Genomic DNA, 12572 nt, shown 5'->3' with positions numbered 1-12572 from the left:
CTCTACGAGTCTGTGGTGGCCACTGCTATCATGTCTGCTGTTGTGTGCTGGGGCAGCAGGCTGACGGTAGCAGACACCAGCAGAATCAACAAACTTATTCGTAAGGCCAGTGATGTTGTAGGGATGGAACTGGACTCTCTCACGGTGGTGCCTGAAAAGAGGATGTTGTCTAAGTTGCATGCCATCTTAGTCAATGTCTCCCATCCACTACATAATGTACTGGGTGGGCACAGGAGTACATTCAGCCAGAGACTCATTCCACTGAGATGCAGCACAGAGCGTCATAGGAAGTCATTCCTGCCTGCGGCCATCAAACTTTACAACTCCTGCCTTGGGGGGTCAGATACCCTGAGCCGATAGGCTGGTCCTGGACTTATTTCATAATTTACTGGCATAATTTACATACTACTATTAAACTATTTATGGTTCTATTACTATTTAATATTTATGGTGCAAATGTAACGAAAACCAATTTCCCCCTGGGATCAATAAAGTATGACTATGACTATGACTAGATACAAAAAGGATGAAAGGGCGTGCCTAATAATCGGGAAGAAAAACTGAGGTTAGATGAGCGACCACGATCGAAATGAATGGCGGAATTGGCTCGAAAAGCCGAATAACCTACTCCGACTTCTATTTTCAATCTTTGAACGTCCAACCTTTGTGCTCAGAATGTCAGACAGAAGATATCATCGTTCATTTGACAGTGGTGACGTGGCTCAGTGGAGGAGCGCATGTGTGAGGTCCCGGGTCCAAACCCCGCATTTCCACATTGTTGTTTGTGAAGTTTGAAATCTGGGCGGAAAATCCCAGATGAAGAAATTTCTCGCACTATCGTTGGCCTTTCATTGCCGTCCTAGAGACGCCACGATAACCCTGTAACCCGTGGGATAGTTAAGAATGGTTCCTTGCCGCATATGAGTCCTCGGTAGTGGAATTCTAAAAACACCCCCACTTTTAGGGAAGGGACGAATGCTCGGCCGTGGTGTTCTGAACATTACAGCAACAACTACAATTCTCATTGAAACCTACTGAATGTGGAAGAACCAAGATTATGTGGACGTGGAGAGGATGATTCCTATGGTGGGGGTGTCCAGAACTAGAGGGAACAGCCTCAAAATTGAGGGGAGACCTTTTAGACTGAGGTGAGGAGGATTTTGTTTTAGCCTGAGAGTAACAAATCTGTGGAATGCTCAGCCGCAGACTGCGGTGGAGGCAAGTGTATGGGTTTGAGTGGGATCCGGGATCAGCCGGGATGGAATGGCGGAGCAGACTCGATGAGCTGAATGACCGATTTCTGCTCCTATGTCTTATGGTCTAACTAAATCCCGATGAAGGGATGGTTTGAGGTACGTACTTGCGATGCGGAAACCAAGTCAGCATCTAAACCCGCGAGTTCCGTTCACAGGGAGACGAGGTGAACTTCTGGTTCAGCTTGGAAATCCAACATTCATTCAATGATCAGGACAGGATTAGAACGTTAATGGGACCTCGGGATTGAACGTCGGGATTCCCGAGTGTGGCTCAGAATGTCGTTATTGATAAGAAGCCCCACAAGAGGGATGAATTGTCCTTGCTAGCAATTAAATGAGAGAAACCCCATTCACTGGCAAATATCGGGAACGAGGTGCAAGATGGGATAAAGCATAAACGACACGGAGAGAATAACTGGGTGGTCCAGAAAGTAAGGAAGAAAGAAACGAAAGTGGAGACAGAACTAAGGACAGAAAGTGAAGTAAGTGGGTAGGAATAAGGGGGAAATGGAATTGATGCAACATGGACAGACACAGAGGGAGATCCAGACATATACAGAAACAGACAAGACCTAAACATATACAGGCACCGACACAGACATAGACAGAAACAGACACAGACAGAGATGCAGACATCATACAGACATAGACATACAGACACAAACCCAGACATGTACAAACATAGACAAGACAAAGACAGATACAGGCACCGACACAAACATAGACAGACAGAGACACAGACACAGACTGAAATATAGACCCAGACATATACAGATACGCAACAACACACACCCATACCAACACACACAAACGCAAACACACACAGAATGATACGTGCGCATACACAAACAAACGCAAGAGGTTGCACATCATTCATGGGAGAGCAATGCTATTTTTTTTTCCCATAGCAGAGTGGCGCAGCGGAAGCGTGCTGGGCCCATAACCCAGAGGTCGATGGATCGAAACCATCCTCTGCTATCTCAACTGCTAACAACAACAATTTTCCGTCAGTGCGCTTTAAAACACGACGGCATCCCATCATTGGTAGATGCAAGGAAATCCATTGGCTTTTGGCTGGAATGTACCTTTATATGTTATCCTTTTTAATTTTTGCGGAGGTTTCTGTTTGGTTGGAAAGATTAACAGATTGAGGTATCTTAACGTCATCTATTCTCTGCAGAATAAACCCGTGTCTTGTATATAAAAAAATGCTGGAAACATACAGTGGGTAGGCAACATTTGCAGAAAGAAGAGATTTGATGTTTCCGGTCGATGCCCGTTCGTCCCAACTGGAAAAGAGAGAAAATAAACAAAATGCTGGAGGAACTGAGCAGGCCAGGCGGCATCTGTGGAAGAGTACACTCAACGTTCCGGCCGAGACCCTTCATCAGGACTGGAGAAAAAAATGAGAAGACCTTGCAGAGGAGTCTCTCTCTCTCTCTCTCTCTCTCTCTCCTCCCCCCCCCCACCCCCGCTTTCCAAATCGTTCCCTGCATCGATTACTCAGACAATAAATCCTGTTGGGGAATCTTCTTCATCCCAACGCACAATCAGGCACAAACGGGAGCGTGTCCTCTGGCCAGTGCTCGACAAAGAAGCAGCTGAATCGGAAAGGATTCCCGAGATCTCGCCGGTCGCAGAGGGAGAAAAGTAAAATGTCTGAAAAGTGTCGGTTTTGCAGTCCCCGAACGAATGTTGATTTGACCCCGTGAAACGTCGTGTGTTCGGACGTCTGAATGACAGATTTATTTTCGCGCTGGTTTCTCATCACTGGTTAATACACCCGCCCGTCACGGAAAATGATGGTTTCATTTCCCCGACGAAGAATTAGTTTTGCTGTTTCCATATTAAATATGATTTCAAACGGAATTTTCAAAGCAAAAAGAAAAGTGTTAAGGAGGTTAAGTCGGAGTTTGATGTTGAAATGATCGGTTCATCGGGGATGTGGAACAGTCCGGTCTGCAGTGACCCCGGGAAGGGAGAATCTCGCGATCGGTGTTCAGCTTCTTCAGATATCCCCTCAGCGACTCTGTATCTCAGCGCCATTCAGTGTAACCCTCAGTGACAGAGTCCAATGTTCGCTAAAATATTTCCATCATCCACCTCTGCTATGCTTTAAACTTTAAGCAAAGGCCGGTCTTACGCTCGATTTAAGGAGTACGGTTCAACGAGTTAGAAAGGAGGAGGAGAATGAAACCGACGCCTTCGCCGAGCTCAGGCCACCCGCCAGAGACTGAGTGAGATTCTCTCCTCCAGCTCCGCGCCCAGAGCTCAGGGTGAAAGATCATCGACCTGAAACGTGAACTCTGTTTCTCCCTCCGCAGACGCTGTCTGAGCTGCGGAATATTTCCGGCAGTTTCAGATTTTACTTCGGTAATTGTCCTGTTTTCTCCGACCCCAGGATCGATACACTCCCCATACGTCCCGTGACACAGTGACCACTTTCCATGTAAAATGCCCTTGTTCCTGGCCTGCCCAGTTGTGAGGAGTGTGTAATCGTGGCCGAGTCGCTTGCAGATGCGATATGAACTTATTGGGAGTTCCCCGCGAAGCTTCTAAATCGGACAAATATTTGTTCCTCACGTTTTCTTTTTATAGTGTCCTCGACTCTCTGATGGAAATCATTCATTCACGCAGATTGTGAAAATCGGTGTCCTAGCATCGACTACTAGTCAACATCGTCCAACGAAGAAATGGATCATTTAATCCTTTTTCAGTCCCTGTCTTGGTGGCGCAATCGGTGAGCGCGTTCGGCTGTTAACCGACAGGTTGGTCGTTCGAGACCACCCAGGGTGTCTGGTGATCCAGCAGCTTTTTCGGTGCATTTGATTGTCTGCTGGGATAGTGGGTGGGGGAGGAATGGGGGGATGTTCCCTTTCTGCTGCCGTACAGAGTGCAGTGGGGATTTAAATTGCTTTATTTTTGCCAGATACAATATGTGACAAAAAGCTTCTCTTTCATACTTTTCATAGACATCAAACTCTTACTATCTCTTCTTTCAGTTGGTCCCGACGAAGGGTCTCGGCCCGAAACGTCGACTGTACCTCTTCCTATGGATGCTGCCTCGCTTGCTGCGTTCACCAGCATTTTTTTATGTGAGTTGCTTTCATAGACATCATATCATGACACAGAGTATTGTCTGAGAACAAGGTTCATCATTAATTAAATGCAGAATAAAGTGAAACAGCCACAGAGAAAGCACAGTGCGGGAAAATAATAAGGTGGAGCGTCGTGACGAGGGAGATTGTGAGGCGTCCATCTTTTTTAACGAGGAGACCATTCAAACTATGCTTCAGAGCGTGGCACATGCTTTATTTTCCGTGATCATTCTGCTGGAGTCTACTTGGTTCTTTTCCACAAAAATTATCATGGTGTTTGGGAAGAGAACTGAACAAGGATAAAGTATGATCGCACTGGATGGTGGAGCAGACTCGGGGCCGAATGACTGTGGCCATCAGCCATTATCCGTGTTGCACTGCTCAGTTGTGATATGCAGGAAGGTTTGGACCTGAACACTTCTGTATTTTAAGTGGGGATGTAGCTCAGTGGAAGAGCGCATGCTTTGCGTGTATGAGGTCCCGGGTTCGATCCCCGGCATCTCCACGCTAGTGAGCATTGAATTTTGAACATTGCAAAGCTCAAACCGAATCATCAGGTTTGCAGTCATCACAATGACGGTACCGCGATACAGCGGCACACATAAAGGAGGTAGAATGATGCTTTGAGTCTGAACGTGGATAAGACCAAAGAGATGATTCATTTGGAAGGTGCAGGCTGACCGCTCATTACCGCAAATAAACGGCTCCTCCAGAGAGAGAGAGAGAGAGAGTGGACCACCAAACCCGCCCTCTGAACGCCACAGAGAACAGCAAGAAATCGCACCGGTGTGTCCACTTCCTGGCTTCAGTGAGACTTCCCCAACCCCTCTTCAATCTGTGTTTATTTCACAGGAGCATCATTGAGAGAGCTCTAACCAGTTGCTAAACCGTCTGGTACGAGAATCGCAGGACATCCGACGGCAGGACTCTACAGAGGAGAGAGAGGACTGCTGACAGCAGCTCACTTTCACATTCAGACCCAGAGATTTGCGGACTATTGAACACTGACGGAATTCTGACCTTCATTCGATCATATGGACGGATTGGGAGGTGAACGAGACTCGGGATTGGACAAAATAAATCCCGGAGTGTGGGTGTATTCTCCGCTGCACCTCAGACTGCGGTCGCTGCTGGTCACGTCGAGACTGACCGACGTAGCATCCACAAAATGCAGCGGGAGCTCAACGGGCATCTGCGCACGAAATATGGACTGTTTCCTCCTCCTCAGAGATGCTGTCAGACCTGGTGACTTGCCCCGGCATTCTGTGTTCTGGATTTGCAGCATCTGCAGAATCTCCTGTGTTTATAACCTAAATAACAGTCAGCAGGCAAAGAGAATCTCCCGCTGTATATTGTAGACCACATCCATGGCTACAACTCGAAAGTTTATAAAGAAACTCCCATCGGGGTCTTCTTACCCGAACAGCTTCTTAATCCCCCCAGGAGGATTCTACATCTCCCGATCCTGCTCTGCTCTGACTGAGACTCCATCCAATTCAGTGACTGATTTCCTGGTGAAAGGTCATTGAGCTGAACGTGAATTCGGTTTCTCTTTTCTCAGCCGCTAACAGATCTGCTGAATATTTCCAGCAATTCCGGCTTTTAGTTCAGGATCAACCCCGTTTATTTGACTCCGGGATTTGAATCTACGTGTGAAGAACTTGTAGTCGTGGCCGAGTGGTTAAGGCGATGGACTAGAAATCCATTGGGGTTTCCCCGCGCAGGTTCGAATCCTGCCGATTACGTGTTTATATCGGTTTTGACTCCCTGATCCCTCCCAGGGATACAGATTGTAAAAAGCCAGTCGAAGCACCGATCTCTGTTCGCCGCCTTCAAAACCAGGAAGTGTCCATGTGTTTTGCTTTTATTCAGGTGGCCTCTACTATGCAATCGGTCAGCTGCTGTTCGGCTGTTATCCGAAATGGTGGTGTTCCAAACTATCCAGGCACGCTTTTGATCCAGTGGCCTTGGTTGTCCGTTTTGTGCTCTCCGTGCTGTGCCTAATACATTCATTTAAAGATTTAAAAAAATCCACATATGGAAAACAGAACACTATCACGACCTGCCTTGCTTACATTCATGTTGACATAAACTTAATATATTGTACATGGACGATCAAACAACAGAAACTCTTACAGGGCACCAGTGTATTTCATGTTTAATTTTATGTTATCGCCAGTTGAACCAGAGGGATAAATTCATTCAACCTCACTCACACCAACACTGTTTCCACAACTCACTTTCAAACTCGACATTTCATGCTATCGACAATATTCCTTTGTTGTTGTTATTATTATTATTATTATTATTACAACGTTTGTACTTTCTGAGCTCAAGCCAGTAAAACCAGAAGTCCGGGTGAACTGAAGTGTAACAGCGACAGGGGAAGCACAGTGCAGGTAAATAATAAGCTGCAGTATCATAACGAGGTGGATTGTGAGGTCAAACGTACACCTTATCGTACTAAGAAACCATTCAATAGACAAAACAGCTGGACTGAAACTATCCATGAGTTTGTGACACGTCCTTCCAAGCTTTTGTGCTTTCTGCCCGATGGAGGAGGGAAAGGAGCGGGGTTGTCTTTGGTCAGGAATCTGTCCGTTCGATATGACCGGAAATTGCATTTCCTGCAGCGGAGTCCTTGAAACTAACGGACTTGTTGGGACTAATGTTGTGTTTTTCATTTGGCCAACACTGCACCCAATAATTAAGAAAATTATTGAGAAAACCAGAGTAGGGAGGAAGAGGAAAATCCCCTTCATTCATCCACCCAGAAACAAAGTTCAGACAGGTGACCATTAAATAGGAAAGGTATGATCTTACTTTGGAAATAGAGCCGAACAACTAGAACAGAACCGAATTTCCCAAATAGAAACACCTAAACAGAATAGAGAGGGATAAAGTTCGAAATTATAACTTCACAATGGATAACCACTCGGAAGAATAGATTCGCAACGATCAGTTTGATCCAGACGCAACACTCACCCCAACCCCCCAGCTTCCCCCATGGGAAAAATGCATCCCGATGAACACAAGTACTCTTCTCGACAGGGTGCCAAGCTCACCCCACATCACCAGCTCTAACTCCCACCACCCAGCGGACATCGCACAACCCTAACCCCCAACCTAATCCTAACATCCAAAGGATCACACACCCTAGTTAACCCTGGACACACCCCAACAAAGGGACCTACTTAACACTGGGCCCCATGCTCCTTTTCTCCGCTCCTCCAAATGCGGAGGCCTGCATCCATATTCCTCAGCCATATCCCTAAACATAAAAACTTCACCCATCCTACACACCCCCATAAACCTGAGCCCTCTCTCCACCGGGGACCAAGTTCACGCCACTTCATCATCAGACCGGGTGCTCTTTCAACTCCTCCCACCACCACAAAGTCCTGTGGCCCCTCCACCCAGCCATACACCTAAGTATAACACCTCCAACCCTCCTGCACACCCCCATAAACGTGGGCCCTCTCCCCATCAGGGAGCCAGTTTCACCCCACATCACCAGCACCACGACACCCCATAAACATTCCCAACCCTACACTTCACCCTAATTCTAACTTCCAATGGACTGTGCACCCAAACTAAACCGGACAGCACCCAAATAACCCAAGCCACACCCCACAAAAGGGCTTACCTGACAGTCATTTGCCCTACCCCTAAACGTAACATCTCCAACCCTCATACACACCCCCTTAAACCCAAGCCCTCACCCCATCAAGGGGCCAAATTTACCTAATATCAGCAGCAGTTTGATTCCTGTTTCAGACCTGCCCCCTATTGCAAGGTCCCGCAGCAACCTTCACCCCGTCCCCTAAATGCAGTTGCCACCCCATCCCACCTCCCTTCGCCGTGAATCCTCCACCCCCATTACCTAACTCTACCCCGGGTCTGTCCCTCCCCACAACTCCCCTCAATTAGCTACTGCACAGCCCCCAGATCACAGCACCCAGTCCCTATAAAACCCCCACCCCCAAAACACTATCCATAAGCAATAACTCCACCATTTTAACTTAAACTCCAGCACGGAGGTTAACGAGGAGGAAGAACCCAATAAAGGCAAGTCGGGGACCGAGACCATGACAACGTGGGCCAAAATCAAAGTGGCAGGGTGAAGTGATGCTGCATCTCCAGTACGAGATCTACAAACACTAGAGGGATAGTTTGCCCACTTCCCATATACCCGCATCCTGACCCATCTTCCACTCTTTCCCATTCTCCTAATCTCTCTAAGTCCTCCTGTAGACTCCCTATTTCCTCAAAACTACCTGCCCCTCCACTATTTCTGTATCGTCTGTAAAAATGGCAACAAAACCGTCAAATCCATCGTCCAAATCATTGACATGTAACATAAAAAGAATCGGTCCCACCACAGACCCCTGTGGAACACCACTAGTGACTGGAAAATGCTCTCTTTATTCCCTCTCTTTGCTTTGTGCCAATCAGCCACTGCTTTATCCATGCTGGTGTCTTTCCAGTATCACCATGGGCGCGTAGCTTGTTAAGCAGCCTCCTGTGTGGCATGGCACCTCGTCAAAGGCCATCTGACAATCCAAGTACACAACATCAACAGATTCTCCTTTGCCTATCTTGCTTGTTATTTCTTCAACGAATTCCAACAGTTTTGTCAGGCAAGATTTTCCCTTCAGAAAACAATGCTGATTGCGGTCTTTTTACCCTTGCAGTTCCTTAGCTCTATGCAAAATGGTTCAACATCTTCTGACCCTATGTCACTTCTTTCTAATGCTTTAATTTCATTTTTACCAACAGGGCAACGCCATCCACTATGCCTTCCTGCCTGTCCTTTTGATACAATGTGTATCCTTGGATATTAAGCTCCCAGATATAATCTTCTTTCAGCCACAAATCAGTGATGCCTGCAGCATAATACATGCCATTCTGTAACTGTGGTAGAAGTACGCCGATCTTATTATGTATACTGCACACATTCAAATACATCAACTTTAGTCTTGTATGCTCGTTTTTTGATTTTGTCCCCCCTTTATGTTGCAAATCATCCTGTTGACTGCAATTTTGCCCTACCATCAGCCTTTCCTTACTAAGAGTCTCTCTACACATTGACTGTGTTTGTAAACTACCTCATGTTCTGCACTCTCACTCCGTTTCCCATCCCACTGTCAAGTTAGTTTCAACCCATCCGAGCTGTATCTCTGGTTAGTGCAGAAGGTGGTGCTGAGGTATAAGACCAGCAGTGACCTTATCGAACCATGGAGCAGGCGCAAGGGTCTGAATAGGCTGAGGATCAGGAGCAGAAGCAGTAGAGGACAGTGACGTATCGGGGGAAGAAATATTGTTCAGCATCATAGCAAACAGATAATTCACCTGGCGCTGATAAACACATCCAGGCCGGTTCAAAGGAGGATGGGTGGAAACAGCAGAGACTCTGCACATCATTTCCCAATCTCTCTGGCTGCGGGAGGATTGAAGGCTGCTGACATTGTGTCCATGTTTACAAAGGCAAATGGGGATGGGCTGAGTAATTACCGGCCAGTCAACTTCCAGGCAGTGCTCAGAGGATTGCTGGAGATAAATCCGAGCGACACCGGGAATCATTGCTGAGAGAAGATTTATTCTCAACATCGGAAGGTTGGATGTTGTTTGATTATTTTTCAGGAGAATTGGTGAAGATAGTGAAGTTTAATCCTGGCAAGTGTGAGGTTAAATGTGAAGGGAACATACACATTTAATGGCAGGACCCTTACAGCATTAACGCACAGTTTGATCAGGGGGTCTAAGTTGCAACACAGACAGGCAGAGTGGTAAAGAATGTGTACGGTATGTTCGCCGTCATCATCAGAAACACAGAATACAAGGGTCAGGAAGTCCGGACTCAGATGTAGAGTTTCTGTTCAGGCTACATTTGGAGTGTCGTGTGCAGTTCTAGTTGCAGGAGGAATGTGGAGGCTTTGCAGAGGGTTCAGGAGAGATTTATCAGGATGCTGCCTGGACTGGGGAGGATGTGCTGTGAGGACCAGAAGGACAAAATTGGATTGCTTCTTCTGGATCATTGGACCTGAGGAGAGACCTGACAGGATTTGATAAAACTCTGAAAAGCATTGTTAGGTTCCACAGTGCGCATCTTTTTTTTTTCTGAGAGTTCACACATCACATACTTGAGGACATAGCTTTAAGGGGAGAGGAGTAAAATTTAAAGTAGATGTTTTACAGAGTGGTGGGTGCATGGATCACACTGCCTGGGATGGGAGTGGTAGCAAATTTGTCAGCTTTTTAATACCAGATCAATTTGCAGGAATTGGGGGATATGGATCCTGTGCAGGCAGAAGGGATCAGTTTAATTTGGAATCATAGTCGGCTGAATGTCCTGTTCCTATCCACAACTGTTTGATGTCTGTACAGTGTGCTTGATGTCATCCACATGGATGTCAGCGACGTGTTAGATAAAACCCACAGCGCAGAGCGATCCCATAGGATCTAAGGCAAAGTACAAATGGATCCCACTCTGTCTCGGTGAGAGTGAGTGAGGGAAACTCTGCTGTCAGTGTGGGCACCTGATGAAGGAGTTTGCAGATGTGACAATACTTGTCCGTGTGGGAGATCGTGAGGAGGGAAGCTGAAGACTGCAGGAAAGGCCAGTGGATTCAGCAGGTGGGCAGGCAGGAGGAACATGGAATTTAATCTGGGGAACTGAGGAGATGTAGGTGGGGAAGACAAACAAGGCCGTGGACACACAGTACATGGGGGAATATGTAGAAGTGTGCAGGGGCAGAGGGACTCTGGAGAACATGAGGACACGTCCCTGGCAGCAGTCAGCAGTCAGCAGTCAGTTGATGGGTGAAGAAGGCATAGAGCAGACCTGCATTTGTTGTCTGAAGGCACAGTGTACCAGAGCAGGGAACTCTACTGGAAATGCATAAACGGAAGTGGGGTCTCAGATGTAGCACTGGTCACCGCACCACAGGGACATACAGACACACACACATCCGAATTATGAGCAGGAGTTCCCATTCAGACCCTTCTACCTGCTCTGTCATTTAATGAGGTCATGGCTGGTGCCACTTCAATATTAAACTGCATGTTCCTGTCTGCCTGCCTTCACAGCCACCACCATCAGAGACTATGAAGTTTATTTCCCAAACTGTACTGTAGTATCTGTACAATTGTAATTCTGCCCATTGTAAATTAGCACCTGATGTAAGCTCCCATGTCAATTTTTGGAATTGATGGCTTCTTCTCCTGATCCGATACTGAGAGAAATGTTAGTGGATACTGTATGTCTTCTGAGTACCTCATGTCACGGAGAGGCATCACAGCTCCTGTTCCACTCAATGAACATGACCCTTAGTTATGAATGCATGTTGGGGCTACACGGTCGAGTTGTTGAGTGTGCTGTAAGAGGTCTATACATTTGGAAAGTGGGTTAACAGTGCAGTCTCTACCCTTCAATAGTATGAGTTTGATTCTGTTTACCACTTTGATAAGAAGATTAGAGCTGTGAAGGGAGCACTGGACCGCACTGCCCAGAGAAATCACACTTGCCAATGGAACTGCTTTGAACGATGGCAATAAACTTCTCATCATGGACTGCATAAATCCTCAGCGCTGAAGCTGCTTCATGAGGATGAGGGTGAAGTCTGTTACTGCAACTACGGGGTGATGAGATTAGATTTAGGTAACAGTACGTGCAATGTCCATGTCACCAGTGATCCTGTAACCTCTGTTAATGGCACTTACAGTATTGGATGGCAGGCTCACTGCTGTTTGCCAAGGGTATCCCCTTTGCCTTTAAATTGAGCCTTTGGCCTGAACAAAAGCTGTCAAATATTTATTGATATTTGGAGTCTGTAGCAGAAAATACTAACACCTGCCAGCATTGAAGCACGAAGGAGACTGATGATTGTAACTGGATTGTAGTGTTCCTGTTCTGGGGACCTACCAGACGGGATCGTGAGAACATCAGTATGACCCCAGTGTTGCAGTGATCGGCTAACAACACTGCTGTAGTGCTACATGATACAAGTCTGGTCATCAAAGACATTTCTAACAAAGTGGCAGCAAGCTGCATCATGGCCTTTCAAATCTGAACAGCATTAAACTTCCTGTTGGCCGAGAGGGGAGGAACTTGTGTCATTATTGGACTGAAATAATGCAAAACATCTTTGATATATCTGAGAACATCGCCGATTTTATCAGTGCGGATCCCGTTCGAACAGGGGTGTCAAACTACCGG

At 46.7% G+C, this 12572-nt stretch overlaps 1 protein-coding gene and 3 non-coding genes across 4 annotated transcripts in view; all 4 read left to right on the top strand.

Moving 5' to 3' along the window:
* The window catches only part of LOC140189355 (uncharacterized), a 944498-nt gene that overhangs the window by 786444 nt on the left and 145482 nt on the right, over positions 1-12572 (top strand). The gene's annotated exons all lie outside the window — the stretch shown is intronic.
* trnam-cau (transfer RNA methionine (anticodon CAU)) lies at positions 2163-2234 on the top strand. The gene has a single exon. It is a non-coding gene; the product is annotated as a tRNA-Met (tRNA).
* On the top strand, positions 4788-4859 carry trnaa-ugc (transfer RNA alanine (anticodon UGC)). Its single transcript has one exon. It is a non-coding gene; the product is annotated as a tRNA-Ala (tRNA).
* Positions 6018-6099, top strand: trnas-aga (transfer RNA serine (anticodon AGA)). The gene has a single exon. It is a non-coding gene; the product is annotated as a tRNA-Ser (tRNA).

The sequence above is a fragment of the Mobula birostris genome, chromosome 28, assembly GCF_030028105.1.
Source record: "Mobula birostris isolate sMobBir1 chromosome 28, sMobBir1.hap1, whole genome shotgun sequence".
NCBI lineage: Eukaryota > Metazoa > Chordata > Chondrichthyes > Myliobatiformes > Myliobatidae > Mobula > Mobula birostris.
Note: the sequence above shows the minus strand (reverse complement) of the source record. Positions and strands in the feature narration are given on the sequence as shown.